The sequence below is a fragment of the Calidris pugnax genome, unplaced genomic scaffold, assembly GCF_001431845.1.
Source record: "Calidris pugnax isolate Ruff unplaced genomic scaffold, ASM143184v1 scaffold125, whole genome shotgun sequence".
In the NCBI taxonomy this organism is placed as follows: domain Eukaryota; kingdom Metazoa; phylum Chordata; class Aves; order Charadriiformes; family Scolopacidae; genus Calidris; species Calidris pugnax.
The window spans coordinates 2431871-2446998 of NW_015090906.1; the positions used below are offsets into that span (position 1 = coordinate 2431871).

General features: G+C 40.1%; 1 long non-coding RNA gene across 1 annotated transcript in view; it reads right to left on the bottom strand.

The window, feature by feature from the left end:
• Nucleotides 1-14794, bottom strand: part of LOC106892126 — a 38354-nt gene extending 23560 nt beyond the window's left edge. The window contains exon 1 of the long non-coding RNA XR_001412820.1: nt 14657-14794. This is a non-coding gene — a long non-coding RNA (uncharacterized LOC106892126). The remainder of the gene's footprint in view (nt 1-14656) is intronic.
• Nucleotides 14795-15128: the final 334 nt, after the last annotated feature.

Below are 15128 nucleotides of genomic sequence, written 5' to 3' on the forward strand. Positions count from 1 at the left end.
TATTTTTTTTGTTGGTTTGGTTGGTTGGTGGTTTCCTATCCTTGGTAAAACACTGCATAAATACTTGCAGTTTTTTGGGGGGAACAATGTTATAACATAAGCTTCTGCATATTACCAATAAAAGGCTTTTATAGAACATCCTTATTTCTGCTGTAAACTACATGAAGTAGGGACAATCAGCATTTTGTGAAAATGAACCATATTATTCTCATTAAAAAAAAGGCCAGCCTATCTGTTCTGCAACTTTTATAAGCAACAAAGGGAATTTCACACTCCTAAGCAGGAGCTTTCCATTGACTTACGATTGTATCCTTTTATAAGCCAAAATTATAGTGTGGTCTAGTATTTGATACAAGACCTGACCAAGACTCAGATGTGTCACTGAATTGTTTATGACCCAGGGCAGATACACCTGCTCTCCTTGCCTTTCTCACTTCTCACTCTTTTTATGTCTTTTTCCATTGGAAACTTTTTGGTAGAAACTGCTTTCTTTATGTACAATACCAAGTACAGAAAAGCCTCAGTTTCAAGCAGAGACTGCAAAATGGTAATACCAACAATAAACAACATCTACTACACAGTACAAATGGCTGCAAAATGGTATATAGAAAAACAATGTGGAAACAAATTAATTTGAGATATTTAAGGTTCAGAAAATTTGATGATTCAGTCTAATTGGACACATTAAACAAACTATATTCAAGGGATATGCTCCTGGCACGCTGTAAAAGCCTTTTTTTTTTTTCTCCTTTTTAAAATGAGAAATCTAGTTAATTAAATTTACTTACTAAACAGCTTGTATTGCAACAGTAGAAAATGACAGATGTCTTTCATAAAATTAGTCATATTGTGGTAATTTTCCCCTCTCCCCCAAACATAGTGTGATTATGGACATATTTTCTCCTGTTAAAAAGCTATCTGTCATAATTGCTAACGAATTCAATGCAAAAATGTTCTGAAAGAAAAGGTGTTCCACATGAAATGTAGAAAAGTTTTTCTGTGACACATTTTTTCATTGCAACTTTATTCTGCAGGCTGTTAGCTGCTTGCCGAATACTGCATAATTTTAAAGGCTTATACTTATAAAGGCCAATCATGTATTAATTCATTTGGTATTCATTGAGAGACCTTTAATCATGATGGATTAATTTATTATAAATGCGGATATAATATGTTATTTCATAATATCACCACTGTAATTTAGCAATTAAACAGTCTGTTATTATTTCAATCACTGCCCAGATCTGTATCATGATACAATGTTTTGCTCCACAGTGAATTATTTTACATTACATATAGGACAATGGATTTTTTTTTGAAGAGTAAACCTTTGGGGAAGCAGAAATATGTAAGATAATATTTTGCTCTGATATTTTCCTTTGTCTCTGAGATGATTCACCCTAAATACTTAGAGCCAGCTAGTCAGAAGCTTGAAGTGATTACAGGTCTGATCCAAAGCTTGCTGAAGTCAACGCTGCACTCAGCATCTTAGACCCTATTGGGAGTGAGAGGGGTGTAAACACTGAGCAGGCAAAGGATGGGAAGAGGACAAAAATCAGGAAGGTACACCAATTACGTGCAACCTGGGGTACCACGGGGAAATGGCCAGGTACAAGAAAATCTAACCTGTTATTTTTTGAAAGCTGAGCGAGACTCCATTAGTGCTAACCTGTACTCCTGCTTCCTAGACAGACAAATATAGGGCTTTTCAAAGGGCCTGGGATGAGGCCATCATACTCCCATTCCTGAACTGGTCTCTTGCACAATACCTATGCCTTCTGAGGCTTTCAGGTCCAAAGAGGAATTGGGGGTGCGTTTATGCTGATCCAATTTTACCAGTGTCAGACGTCTAAATGTTATAGTGACGCACACGGAGTAACCCCAGAGAGAATCTGGCTCAGAAGTAGAATTTCCATATTACACATGTGCAAACTGAGATGCTTGGAAAAGAGATATCTTGCTTTGGTATCTACAATAAGTGTGAAAAAATAAGAGGTAGAATCCTTGGAAAATGATGTTCAACTTTTTCTCTTCGTTCTAACCGCTTGGCCTCATTTCTTTCTCCAGCACGTGCTGTTGTCATGTCTGAACTGACACCATAGCAGCATCTAACTGCACTGCTTGCCACAAATTCTAAAGCTTTTTTTCTTGAGAGGGGAAAAGGTAGTAGAAGTTGCCAAGTCTGTATCTCCAACCGGACACTTGAGAACAAATTGATCTGTTACTTTGAGTTCATTTTTTAAACTTCCTCTATTGACATTTAAGTAACTGATTCTTCTCCATCATTGTTAGCTGTCCTTTTTCCTGCCTGTCAAGAGCTTGCTAAATTAAGATTCACAACCCAGGATAGTTTTCATATGAACCCAAAAGGAGTCAATATGTTTACTTAGATAAATGGTTATTTTACAAGGTAGTGTAAAATGCATAATTTTCTGTGGTATATAAAGCCATGAAGCACAATCCATCATGAGTGACTCATTTAATCTCTGCTGTATCAGTGGATGCCTTCTTCAAAGAGCAATCTGGAATAAGTGATTCATATTAGGAGATCTGGAAAACTGCACAGAGAGCAAGTGAAGAGATCAGAATAAAAATAATGATAATGTATACTCGATCACATGATAGAGATCACAAAATCCTGTTAAATCCTCCAGTGTATCACCCTCCCTGTCCAGGATTCTCCCCCTCGGGAGCATTTTCTGCTGCTTTTCCTTCTCACATTTGGACCGGATAACAGAGCTATCTGCAACAGGAGATGAAGAGCATTTTTACGGGCTAACAAATCTACTAGAACCAATGGTTTTAATCTCTCCTTGGCTACAGAATCAAAGCCAAGTTCTCTGCAGGTGTAAATGGGATCTGCTCCACTGCCTTAGGTGGAATTTCACTCATTTACACCATTAAAGAATCTGGCACTAAGGATGTTGAGATCAAAAGGTTCCAGTTGGCAAAGGGATGTGCAGAAGAGAATCTGTCTGGGGAAATATTCTGGGAAGACTTATCTGTCCTGTGGAAAGAGGACGTATTTTTCCTCAGAGGAGTCTGTATTGATAAATCCAAAATATATTAAATTTTGGGACATCTCTTCTGACCCTGCTAATTCTAATCTGGCCAGCTACATAGGAAGCTTGCCAAAACCCTTGCAAAAGCAAAGCACAGGGATGTGGTCTTCCATCTTCATTTTCATGTTATCATATTATATGCATATTGTATATTTTTATTTTCCATTGACATAACACTTATTAGTGGTCTGCATTGTTCATTTAATAAAATCAGGATTGGAACATGTCCTGCCATAGCTGCTTGCACAACACGCACCAAAAGAAATAGCATTATTAGTAGATGTGTCTGCATGATGCCACCTGCTGCATTGCAAGAAATAATTTTCGCCTAAACTGGAGTTCCTGCCTATGCAAAGAAGCCTTTGTCATTATTATTTCAGAGACAACTAATAAAGATCTGTTTATTTGTTAATAATCATTTTGGGAAATACGGGAAGGAGTGAAATATCAAGACTCAATTAGAAAAATTATCTAAACTGACATTTCAGGTGAGTAGAATAACACAACTCCCACTCCCTCACCCCCTCCTGCTCTGTTAAATGTATGCAGCTGACTTTTCCAAAGGGAGAGCATCAGTACATTGGTGCTTTTATATCTTTGGATGCTTGCTCATAATCCAATTTAGTCCTGGACAAGGGCGTATTGGTGAGTACCTGATGTGTTTATTTGGATGGATATGGACATGCTTGGTCTGAAAGCCAGCTCCACTCCAGCAGCCCTCATCAGATCTCATTAGCTCAGTACCAACAGCCATCCTTGATTTCCTCTAATGAAGGTAAAAAGTTTTCTTGCCTCTGCACACACCCCTTGAGGCAACAGGAGGGTGCTGCACTAGGGTTACACCAGGTTAGATCAGATGTCTGTCCAACCCACTGCCCTGACTCCATCAGTAGCCAAGAGTGGATGCCTGGAGCAAGCTGTAAGAGTACAGCAAGCTTTCCCATCTTCCAAAACTTTATGGTTCAGAGATGCCCTGTAGATATATCCACACTGAATTTTTATTACACAGGTTAAGGATATACTTTTGTATTTGGAAACATTCTACTTAATTAGTACAGTCACCTGTCAGCAATTATTCCCATCTCCTCTTTTCAGGTCCCCTACAACAGGGTTAGCAAGGCATGAAATGGCACCCATCTGAAATTCAAATGAGAGTGGGTAAGTGCTCTGGAGAGAAGAGTCCCTTTGTTCTGTGTTTCTATTAGTTATGTGTATACTAATTTAAAAAAATCAAGTCCATGGTTGTGCTATTGCCCGATCATTCATAGATGTTTAGTTGATAGCGTGCTCCCCTACAGAGCTTTGGGTTGTACCAAATAACATGCTCCTTCGAGATGTTCAAGCTTGGTTTGAGGGACAGCAGGTACCAACAACGAGGTTGTGAGTGGAACTTAAATCATTCTCAAGAAAACAAACTGAAATGAGCACTAACGTAAACCCCCTACATTTTAATGTAGTTCTGGGTATAAATATACTTATGTGCCCAAAACAAGATGGTTGGTGGGTTTAGTAAAGTGTGTCTGTTTTTCTGAATTTATTCATAATTCATTTATTAATAAAGATTTCAGCTGTGGTGGAGTCTTTATCCTACCATAACAGGAACTCCTGGCTTCATAACTTCACTAGAGCAACCCAAATGATGAATATGAGCTGAAGAATAGAAGCCAAATCCTTCTAGGCGCTGTATATTTGTGCTTGCCAGAAAAATTATGGCCAGTCGAAGGAGCAGGAGATGGAAAGTAGCCACCTCTCTTTTGGCACTTCTCAAAGTCCACTGAGGCCACTATGCAAGCCTTTCATACTTGGAGCTACATAAGTACCTTCTGAAGCTTGATACAGTGATTGGGGGGCAGCAGAGACTGCTTATTTATGAGTTACTTAGCAGTCCCTGATGCAGCAGTTGCCATAATGCATAGCCTCAATGCAGCTTATTCAAACTCCTGGCAAGAATTATCCTCATGGGGAGCTGTGCTTTCGGATGTTGCTGGCCAGAATATGAGCATACTTTACTGCTGCTCTTGTGGAGTGTGAGTATATTCACTCTGGGGGCAGTTTCAGCAGTTGGCCCTATGCCTGGACATCATTACTATTGGGCACTTACACTGAACACAATCACGCTGACCAAAGTCTGTACTGAAAAGATTACATTCTCCCAAACCAATATTTTCAATTTGGCCCACGTGCTTCTGACAGCAGGAAACTTTTGGAAGCACCGTAGGCAGTGTTTGCTGTAAACAGCATTACCTGAAAAACCTGGTGAATATCACAGGTTACATGAAAGCAAGATAATACAGAAATACTGTACCCTCTAGTTAAACGGGATGAGCTGAAGTGAAGCAGTTAAAACAATACGTGCTCCACATGGCACAAAAGCTCCAACTGCCTTTGAGCAGCTCTTCTGAAAAAGCACCTGGTTAAACAGTTTGGGGCAAACCAACAGAATTTAGTTTAACTGTAGAGAAGAATATTTCCCTGCTTATACTGCAAACAGGTTTACTTTTTCGAAATTTAAAAAGTTTATTCTGCTTAGAAATGGGACTGACAAGCAGGCGGCAGCACACCGTGTGAGTGTGCCCTGAATCTAAAAGGGGAGGGAGCTTTGAATTTCAAGCTGCAAATATTGCTATACATATCACAATGGCAGTAAAGTGTTTAGCGATATCTGGTCATAAAGCAATATAAAGCAGCTAAAAAATGTACAAATCTGAATATTGCCACATTTATGGTATCTCAAGGTTTTGGATTTCCGGAAACTGTTCTTGTTGGTTTGCTTGGCAGAGGGGATTGACTGAGAAGAATACAATGGTATTCCAGCAACAAAACATTTAGTTACTTGCTGAACTAAAAGCATTTCTGTGGTTGCAGTGGCTTCTATGGGACTATTCCCACACCATAATCTTAAGCACATAATTAAGGGCTTTACTGGATCAGTGCCTGAACAACCAGTGCTGCTTTCTATTGAATGCACATTATGTTAGGGACCAATTGTAAGCTCATTAAAATGAACAGAAAGGATCCAGCAGACGTTGGATCAAGCCTTGTCTTAGGACTTTCATCAGAGAAACAACATTGTCTCTTGTTTACGCTTTCGCAGGTCACTGAGTTCCCAGACTTTGAGTTGTTGATTACATCGTATTATCAATGAAGTTAGAGATTTGCCATCAGCTTAAATGGTTACAGGCTAGTGCATGAGGAAACAAAAAAGCAGAATCATGCACAATTTGTGATCCTGGGTACTGAGTACTTAAAAAGCAAACAAGAAAACAGGCACGGTCATGAACGCATGGGCAAGGAATAGCCCCTGGTTCAGAGCACTGTGTGTCACGCAATGTGTTTGATAATGTACACTACATTTCTTCGGAACAGCACTGGATACGACTTTTACCCTCCCTCCCCTTCCCTCAATGCCCAGACTAATAAATCTCCCATTTGTCTCACCTGTAGTTACAATAAAGCTGTTCTCAACAGTGTTAACATCTGCCATGGTCATTCTTCTGGGGTGAGAAAGGCAGAACATTTTCATTGCTCGTTCATTTGTGAACACTAGTTAAGTAAAGCTGTCACTTGTGTCCAATTATGGGTGAGGATTTTATAGCACAGTCTCCTTCCTAAAGCTAAACTGACATGGCCAAGCCCCATTTTATGGGCCTTCTTAAATTCTTCCCAGCCATATTTAAAATCCTTATGCTCAGAGATGGCAGGTGCCATGTGTTTTCACAGCTACATTAACAAATGCAATTTTGTGGCAACTTGACCATGCCAGTGAAGCAGTAAATTTCTGTAATCTCCATGGTTAAGAATTTCACACAGGACTTTGCTGGGAATATGTAAAGCCCATTAGTACAGGAGCACGATGAAGATAAAATTAAAATATCTTTACAGTAAAAGCCAAAAAAAAGACTAAAGTCTGGGGATTTTTTTTGCTGCTAGAGCAATGAAACGTGTCAGAGGAAAATACTGAAATAGAAAAAAAAAAAAGCTTCACTGGGCTCACCCAGACTACTCTTCTTTTCAAATGACTGCCACCAATTTAGGTGAGAAGTGATAATTTGGCTTACACAAATGCTAACATAGGCTTATCCAAAAGCATAACTGGGATGCAAAACTTCATAAATCTCTTTTCCATAGCCTTACTCCCTGTCACAATACACTTACGCTGGGATAATTGTCCTCACAAATCTTTTCTCCAGCTAAGGGAGATGACAGCCAAAGCTTTCCTAGCTCCTGGTGTCCGCAAGTTGCACTGGTGGATCTGCACACCAGTCGTTAGCCGTTTCCCTCAAGAGATCTGCTTTTACCAGCATGAGCTTTGCTGTTGGAACTGAGATGCATTGGTGTTACTCAGGGCTGCCAACCCTCGCCCCCCCTAGTTTCAATATCTCAGCTGCCATGAAGGTTGGGTGCGTGTTGCACCATGTGTAGAGCCAGAAGGTCAGTGCAGGTGGAAGGATCATTGACTTAACCTTCTCTGGAAAGAGATCTGTGCTGAAAAATGGGACTAATACCACTCCCCAGCTCTTCACCGAACTCCATAGAACTCCACAGCGTGTCTCAGGGGTAACCACTGCCAGGGGACAGTTTTACACATGGAGTCAGAGCCAGGATTGGGTCTCTGGTCTCCAACAGATCCTGAGACAGCTGTTAGATTTCACAACAGGGTATCTCAATTACCAGCACCAAGCAGATGAAAAACAGCAGTTAGATCCTGCACAAATTCACATAGTATTGTTTTTCAGACCTGTAAGTCATTTCAGTAGATATTTCCCAGATTTCCTATAAAATCATGTGAGCTATAGATTTTTTCTTTCTTTAAAAAAGAAAGATGTGATTCCAGCATAATCACCTCACTCCAGGGACTGGATCTTCTAGAAAGTAAAGAAAACAACCTGCTTAGAGTGCAATACTAGGCAGGCAAAGGATTGCATTATGGATTGCTCGCAGACTTCTCCAGCAGAAACCACTCCCCCAGGTTTTACCACAGGGTTTTGGGCAAAAGCCCTAAAGAAGACAGATCAAACAAGAAAACATCTTTGAATGCTTATGGCTTGTTGTGAGACAGAAGTGTTTTGAAAGTTACACTTAGCAGCTCCCTCAATCTCCTAAGACTTCACACAAGCAAGGAAGGTTGGGGAGATCAGCTCACACGCTTCTACACTCTGTGTGGCTGCACTGAAGCCAAAAATTCTATTCACCGAGTGGCCCTTTGAAGTCGGTGGAGTTTTGTCATTGATTTTGAGAGGCCCAGGATTTCATTCGTAGTGTGTAAGGTTAAGCGTGTGTGTAAGTCCTTGCAGGATCAAGGCTTAAACGTGTAAACCTGTTCAGCAAGAGTGCCCAGCCTTTAATGTCCTGTGAATGTGGTCTCTCTTGCTGTGTGACACCGGGTAGGCTGCTGTTGCTCCTCACTCAAGCAAGGAAGTTTTGTTTAGTAGGAGGCTAAGGGGACATCTCATCACTCTCCACAACTACTTGAAAGGACATTGTAGAGAGGTTGGTGCTGGTCTCTTCGCACAGGTAATTAGTGATAGAACAAGAGGGAGTGGCTTCAAGCTGCAACAGGGTAGGTTAAACTGGACATTAGGAAATAATTCTTCACAGAAAGAGTGGTCAGACACTGGAATAGGCTGCCCAGGGAGGTGGTTGAGTCACCATCCCTGAATGTGTTTAAGGGTCATTTAGATGTGGTGTTTGGGGATATCATGTAGGGAAGAACTTTGTAGAGTAGGGTTGATGGTTGGCCTCAATGATCCCAAGGGTCTTTTCCAACCTGAATGTTTCTATGATTATATGATAGTATACATATGTCCTTCATAATTGTCAGTGACTTAGGATACAGCAAAAGAAAGACATTAGTAGAGCTGCTTACTAATGGAGCACCTATGGAAAACATTGACTGCCTCAGATTGATTAAGAGACACTATTAATCTATACTTCAGTCTCTTGTTATCCAAAACACAGGCAACAGGCCTTCTGGATTGCTCACTATGTCAGTGGCTTGTACAGTGTTTATACATTAATCACTGAAAATAGCAAACATATAAGACATCAAATCCTGTGTTCAGAACTCTTTTATTATGTGAGCAGTTCTATTTCATATTAGCACATTTTCTGCATGCTTCAAAACCTGGTCACTGTCCTTGTTTGAACAAAAGCTATTTCTGCAAATCATTGCAGAACTCAGGTTCAGAATAGAGCTGCCTCAATCATGCCCGATGATCAGTAATTTTGTATTTAAATGAATAGTAGAATTCAGTTTCTCTCAGCAAACCTACACTCAACCTGTAGAATGCTGAAGGGTTACCAAAGTGAAGAGAGAAATGAATCCTAAAGGAGACCATGTATGTCTGAAGTGCAGCATGTCCATATTGCTGGATGTCTTACCTATCTAGTGTGGTGTTACGTCCCTAAGAGCCCTACTGTGTATCTATACCTATTAATATATATTTATCTGCTCGTGTCTTTACATTTTAAATTAATCAAATTTTCCTTGAAGATAAAGCTGGTTTTGAATCTGGTTATGGTCATCCTTAGGTATCACTTCCTTTAGACTTTATGAACAAGGTTGTTCCAGTTGTGGCTCCCCCTGCTCCATTCAACTTTCTATTCAAGTGGGCTGTGAGGCCAATAGCATCACCCACAACCCTCCATGCCAGCTAGTAGGACATAAAAGCAAATGCCTGGTGCCAAGCACAGAGCCAAGAGGACACAATGAGCCCCTCCACAGATGGCCAGGTGAGACGTGGAGGTGAGGCATACTGTAATACTTGAGAGCCAGGGACCTCTCTGCAACAGACACTTTTAGCACCGTAAATGCAGCCTGAGCTGTACAAATTTAGAAGCCAAATTGTCTGTCTGGAAGCTTTCAAATGCACGTAGCTTCCTCTGGGTAAGGGAACTTCTATCAGGAGCATCAGCTCATTAAAATGCTGGTGCCTAAATTAGGTAGACTTCGTCGTACTCATGGAGTTTCCTGACTTTTAGATTTTTTTAAAGCATTGTGGCGTAAATTTAAATGCCACTAGTCTGTAAAGTAGAACAAATAAACCAATCACAGCACCTCCTTGCACTAGATCAGCTCAGCTTAATAAAAGTAACCATGAGAAACAAGATTAATTGCACATTAAACACAAAGCCTGACATGCGCTTGTGACTTCATCCCCCCAGCAGCCCTTTAGGACTAATGAAATATGTGAATGACATTACTCTGTCTACGCAATCCAGTCCTAATTTCACTATGATTAGCCTAGTTTTAAGCCCACTGCCAGGTATATGAGGCTCAGTAAGTCAATATTACTATAACTGTTCTTCAACATATGTAATTTACAGAGTTTCAAGTCCTCTGTCTTCATGAAGTTACAAGAGAAGCCAAGCAGCTGAGGAAAAGATGCCTAAATTAAGCAATGCAACAGTACGCTTAATTAAGAAAATTTGAGGAGAAGAGGCAGTTAAATGATCTGAGTCTTGAACGAGATGTCCTTCAGTGGGATTCAAAGAAAATAGACTTTGAAAATAGGTCAGATAAATCACTTCCTGAAAGCTTGCTTGTTTCCTGACTGTAATGGGACCCGGAGGTGGTTAGCTCAGATGTAGGTGTCTACAGCATAAGTACCTAAATTTCAATGAGATGAATCCTACCTCTTGTGTCCAAGTGTTATGAACAGAGACACTTACATGGGGGATATAGATGCAGCTGGAGGTCCCAGTTTGAGAAAGCAAATTAAAAAAATAGATATGCAGATCTTTTGGCTTGCTACCCCTGTTTTGCCTTCCCCAAGCAACACGATATTGTCTTCAACACCAGGAGCAGGAAAGATGTGGCTTCAATAGCACTTGGAGCACATCAGCTTTAGGATGGGAGCTAAGTTATCAGCCTCACAGGACATGGAGATGCAAAGCAACCAAGGAGGACTTTGTGTGATAGTTATTGTCTAGAACTGAGATCTCCAGGGCTCTACTTCTCTTTTCGCTTTCTTTCAGGCTTGCTAATATTTTACTGTTTACCTTAATGGTATAAAATATTTATTTATACTCCTAATTCATATCTAGTGACCTGGTAAATGCGGTGTTCTCTATTGCCTTGGGAATGATGAAAGTAATTAGGAGGTATTAAATTATTTTTAGGGTTTTCAATCCTCTAGACAGAGTTAGAAGTCCCACGGAGTCCACAGAACACCAGGAGATGAAGGACACATGACTAGCTGCCAGGCTTGTGGAAGGAATGTGGCGCAGTCTGTTATCAAACAGCTGGTGGGGGAGGATCAGCAGCTTCGGACCACTCTGAGCCAGGTAGAGTGGTCTTGCTTCATTTGGTGATGCAGAGCTTCAAGAGTGGTTCTTGCTGAAAGAGGACCACAGCTAATTTGTTAAATCAGATGGAAACACAGAAAGCCCCTTATAATGCTGTAAATCATTTGCAGTTAGAAGAGAAATGTAAAAGTCTTTTATTACTAGAATGAAAAAAAAAAATCCTGAGAGGTTAAAATCTAAGCATTTTGTGCTGACTTTATGATACAGCTGACCAGAAATGTAATGCTAATAAATAATCCCATTCAGGGAAAGACGTGCTATGGCACATTCTTAAGTACTTCTGCAGAGTCCTGAGAAAAGTTGGAGAATCTGACCTCTCTCAGGAGAAAGAAACTGATGAAATCCCATTGTTATTGCCCATGGCAAGTCTGGGATTTACCCCAATTCTACCTGCTGTGTGCAACTCAGACTTGCAGTGACTTTATATGGAGAGTTGAAGACGTGGAAGAAACACAGAAGTATGCGAGCTTTTTCCTGTAAAGAAAATTCATAGCTATGTTATCAAAGTTCCTAATTATAAAATTTCTTTAATATTTTATTAATAAGCAGGGAGGGAAGATGCCAAAATTTATGACATTTCACAAGTAAGATTATGGGTTGATTTCTGATTGGATGACAGGGCCCTAATAATAAAACTCATAATTTTATACTGCATTCCTCTAGTGATGATAGAAGTTCTTTGTGCATAATAGCACCATTTCTATTCAGGAATCTTGTTAACAGTTGTAAACTCAGATTATCATTTTTATTAGCCTAGTGTTTTCTTATTTCTGTGTTACTGACAGGAAATTACAGCAAGTTTTCTGGCTTGCTTTTTTTTTGTTACAATGAAAGCAATTCCATTCAACTAGAAATTTCCAAGCACTGGGTAGAAGAGAGCATTGCTAGAAGCCAGCAGCAATTTAAAGTACACAGATTAATTAAAAATATATATATTTAAAGATCAAATTAAAAGAGAAATTAGGTTGGTAGACTGGGTTAGGGTGGTGGGTTTTTTTTAAAGGTACTTTAGGACTTCAGGAACAAATTTTTGTCCCCAGACCCTTGTATCTAGACTTGACTGTACTATGTTTTCATGTTGCCTTATAACGGTAAGTTTGACATCACCTCTATGACTGAACACCCCTGGCTGCGTTCAGGCTCTACTCCATGCAGCTTGCCCATTGCTGAGATTCCCACCATGGGCAGTGGGAATCAACCACCATGGACTTCTCATGGCTGTGGGTGATTAGGAAACTCAAATGAGAGTATTGGTAGTTGTTTCACCCCATTAGGCCACTTGAGCATTGTAAAAGCACTGTTTCTAGGAGAATGTGAGACTATAGCTGCATAATTTACTGTCGACAGCCTACAGTTTATTCATATTACATCAGATACGCTTCTAACTGTCAGTTGATACTGAGTGAATAAAAACTTATTTCCATAACAAGAACACTGAATTCAATCCTTTTCTTCTCTGGTTATAAATGGATGGGAGTTTAGGATTACAAGGGACAAAGCCTAATTTTCTGGGCCTTGCAGACCTTGATGTTGCTGGGGGGAGGCAAGTTGTCAGGGCAAAAGCAAGATGTGGGAGCTACAGCGACCTCATTTCACCAGACACCAACATTTTCTGCACAAGCGAAGTAAACCTTCAGAAAAGTATTGCAAGGCTTGAAATTGAGGCCGAATCAGGGAGTGATGAACTTCTACAAGTGTAGCGCCCTGAAACCTGTGCCCTAACAAAGTTGCTGTGAAAGAACGTGATTTCCCATATGGCATTGGCACATCCTCTCCTTCTCTCCAGGGACACGACAGGGAGTCTGTGTTTAATCCCTGACTGCTCCTCAGCTCCCATCTCCTTGCACAACTTTGCTTCTGTGATCACATTATGCATTTGCCAAAATAGTAGAGTCTGGAAAATCTGACATATCAATCTGCAGATGATTAATTTCAAGACACCTTTAAAAAAAAAAAATAAAATAAGGAAAACAGCTTTCAAGGAGGGCTATATCACACTGGCTTTCTAACTCCTTTAGATTTCTCTGAAAAATACCAACTTATGTTCAAAAAGTTTTCCTCAGCATGGCCACAAACCTGGGAACAAGTAACTGGAAGAGTAGAATGTATTCTAAATATTTCAGTACAAGCCTACATGATCCAGTCTTAAGTGTAGCAACAACTAATTGCAGTTAGGAAAAGAGAGAGAGTTCAGCAGTCATAAGATCCAGTTCTGTTAGTACTCAGCAATTTCCTCTTAAATACAGGACAAGCTCAGCCTTCCTGTTGATTTCAGTAGGTGTTGTAGCATTTAATACTTGGCAGAATTACACCCAGAAATCCTGAGAAAAAAACATCACCTTATAAGTTTTACAAGGGTAAACACAAAGCAAAAGCAAAACACATCCCATTTTCTAAAAAAATAAATCATAAAGTAACAACATATTAGTGTCAGAAAAAAGACTGGAAAGCAGACCTTGGAAATCAGGGGACTTGCAAGGCAGGAGCTGCAAGATGTATAATACAGATCTGATCATATCTGGTAGGCTTGTATTTGTGGGAAACTATCCACAGCATCAAACTCATTCTTTACAAAAGCAACGCTTGGTATTTTGTCTCAAAGTTTGTCAGCTTCTTGCAATTAGCTACTACAATGGTATGACAAGAGATGAAGTGGAACATCCCTTCCCCCCTTCTTCAGAAGAACAATGCAAGGGACAGCAAGAACTTTACCCAGCACTGGACAACAATAAATCCTGGATACACTGACCCCACTCGATGCAAGCAGAAAAACATGTATTTATTTTTTTAAAAAGTTTCAGCGTTGCACTTCCCTGCCTAGTAAACAGCTGAAAAGACAGAATGATACCCAAGACCATCTCCTCCACCCCCATCTCCACCCCCATCGTATCAGTGCTTCAGGCAACGTTCGGGGGAAAAAAAAAAATAAATCACACGCACAAACCCCCCAACTCAAGTATCTTTTCTGATAGGAGCATGGAACAGTAACCAAAAAACAATCAAGTCCTCATTGTCATAGTGCGACAATCACAGCACCGCTTCTGTTGAGCAAATAGTCAATTCACAGAGAGAAAAGCATCATGAGGACAGACACGAAAGCTGTTATTATCCATTTTAAGTAATAGGAGAAGGTCACATATCAAGCAGTTACACCTTTTCATTACATCCTAACCCTCCACAGCAGGGGAACCACACTTATGACTGCGTTAGATATACAAAAGCTTTCAGCTCCAAAAAAGGAAAAGAAAAGATGGGGAAGCGAAAAAAATAAATTAAATTCGTCTTACCAGCACGTTGCAGCACCAACTTGCTTGAAGGAATGTTGCCTTTACAGGTTTCTCTTTTAATTATCCTGGAAGCAGAAGGGGAAAAAAAAAAAAAGAAGACGACGAAGCAGGGTTGTTAAATTAGCGTGTGCTAGAATCTTTTCAGTTTGTCGCAGAGTAGAAAAATACCAAAAAAAAAAAAAAAAAAAAGGCACGCAAAAAAAAAAAAAAAAAAAAAAAGAAAAAGAAAGCTCAGTAATTTAAATTTGCTGTCAGTTCAGGCAGCATCGCTCTGTCCCGCCCCTCTTCCCACTGGGTTCTACTACCTGCAGGGCTGCAACTGACAGCTACTGTGCAAACAAAAAAAAAGGCAAAAAGCATGCTGGGACCATGCTGTCTGCTGTCTGAGTCTCTCTCCACTTCTGATGACTGAAAATCATTAGTGGAAAGGTTCTGTTGTTGTTTGCTGGGATTTTTAAGTTGGGTTCTTTGC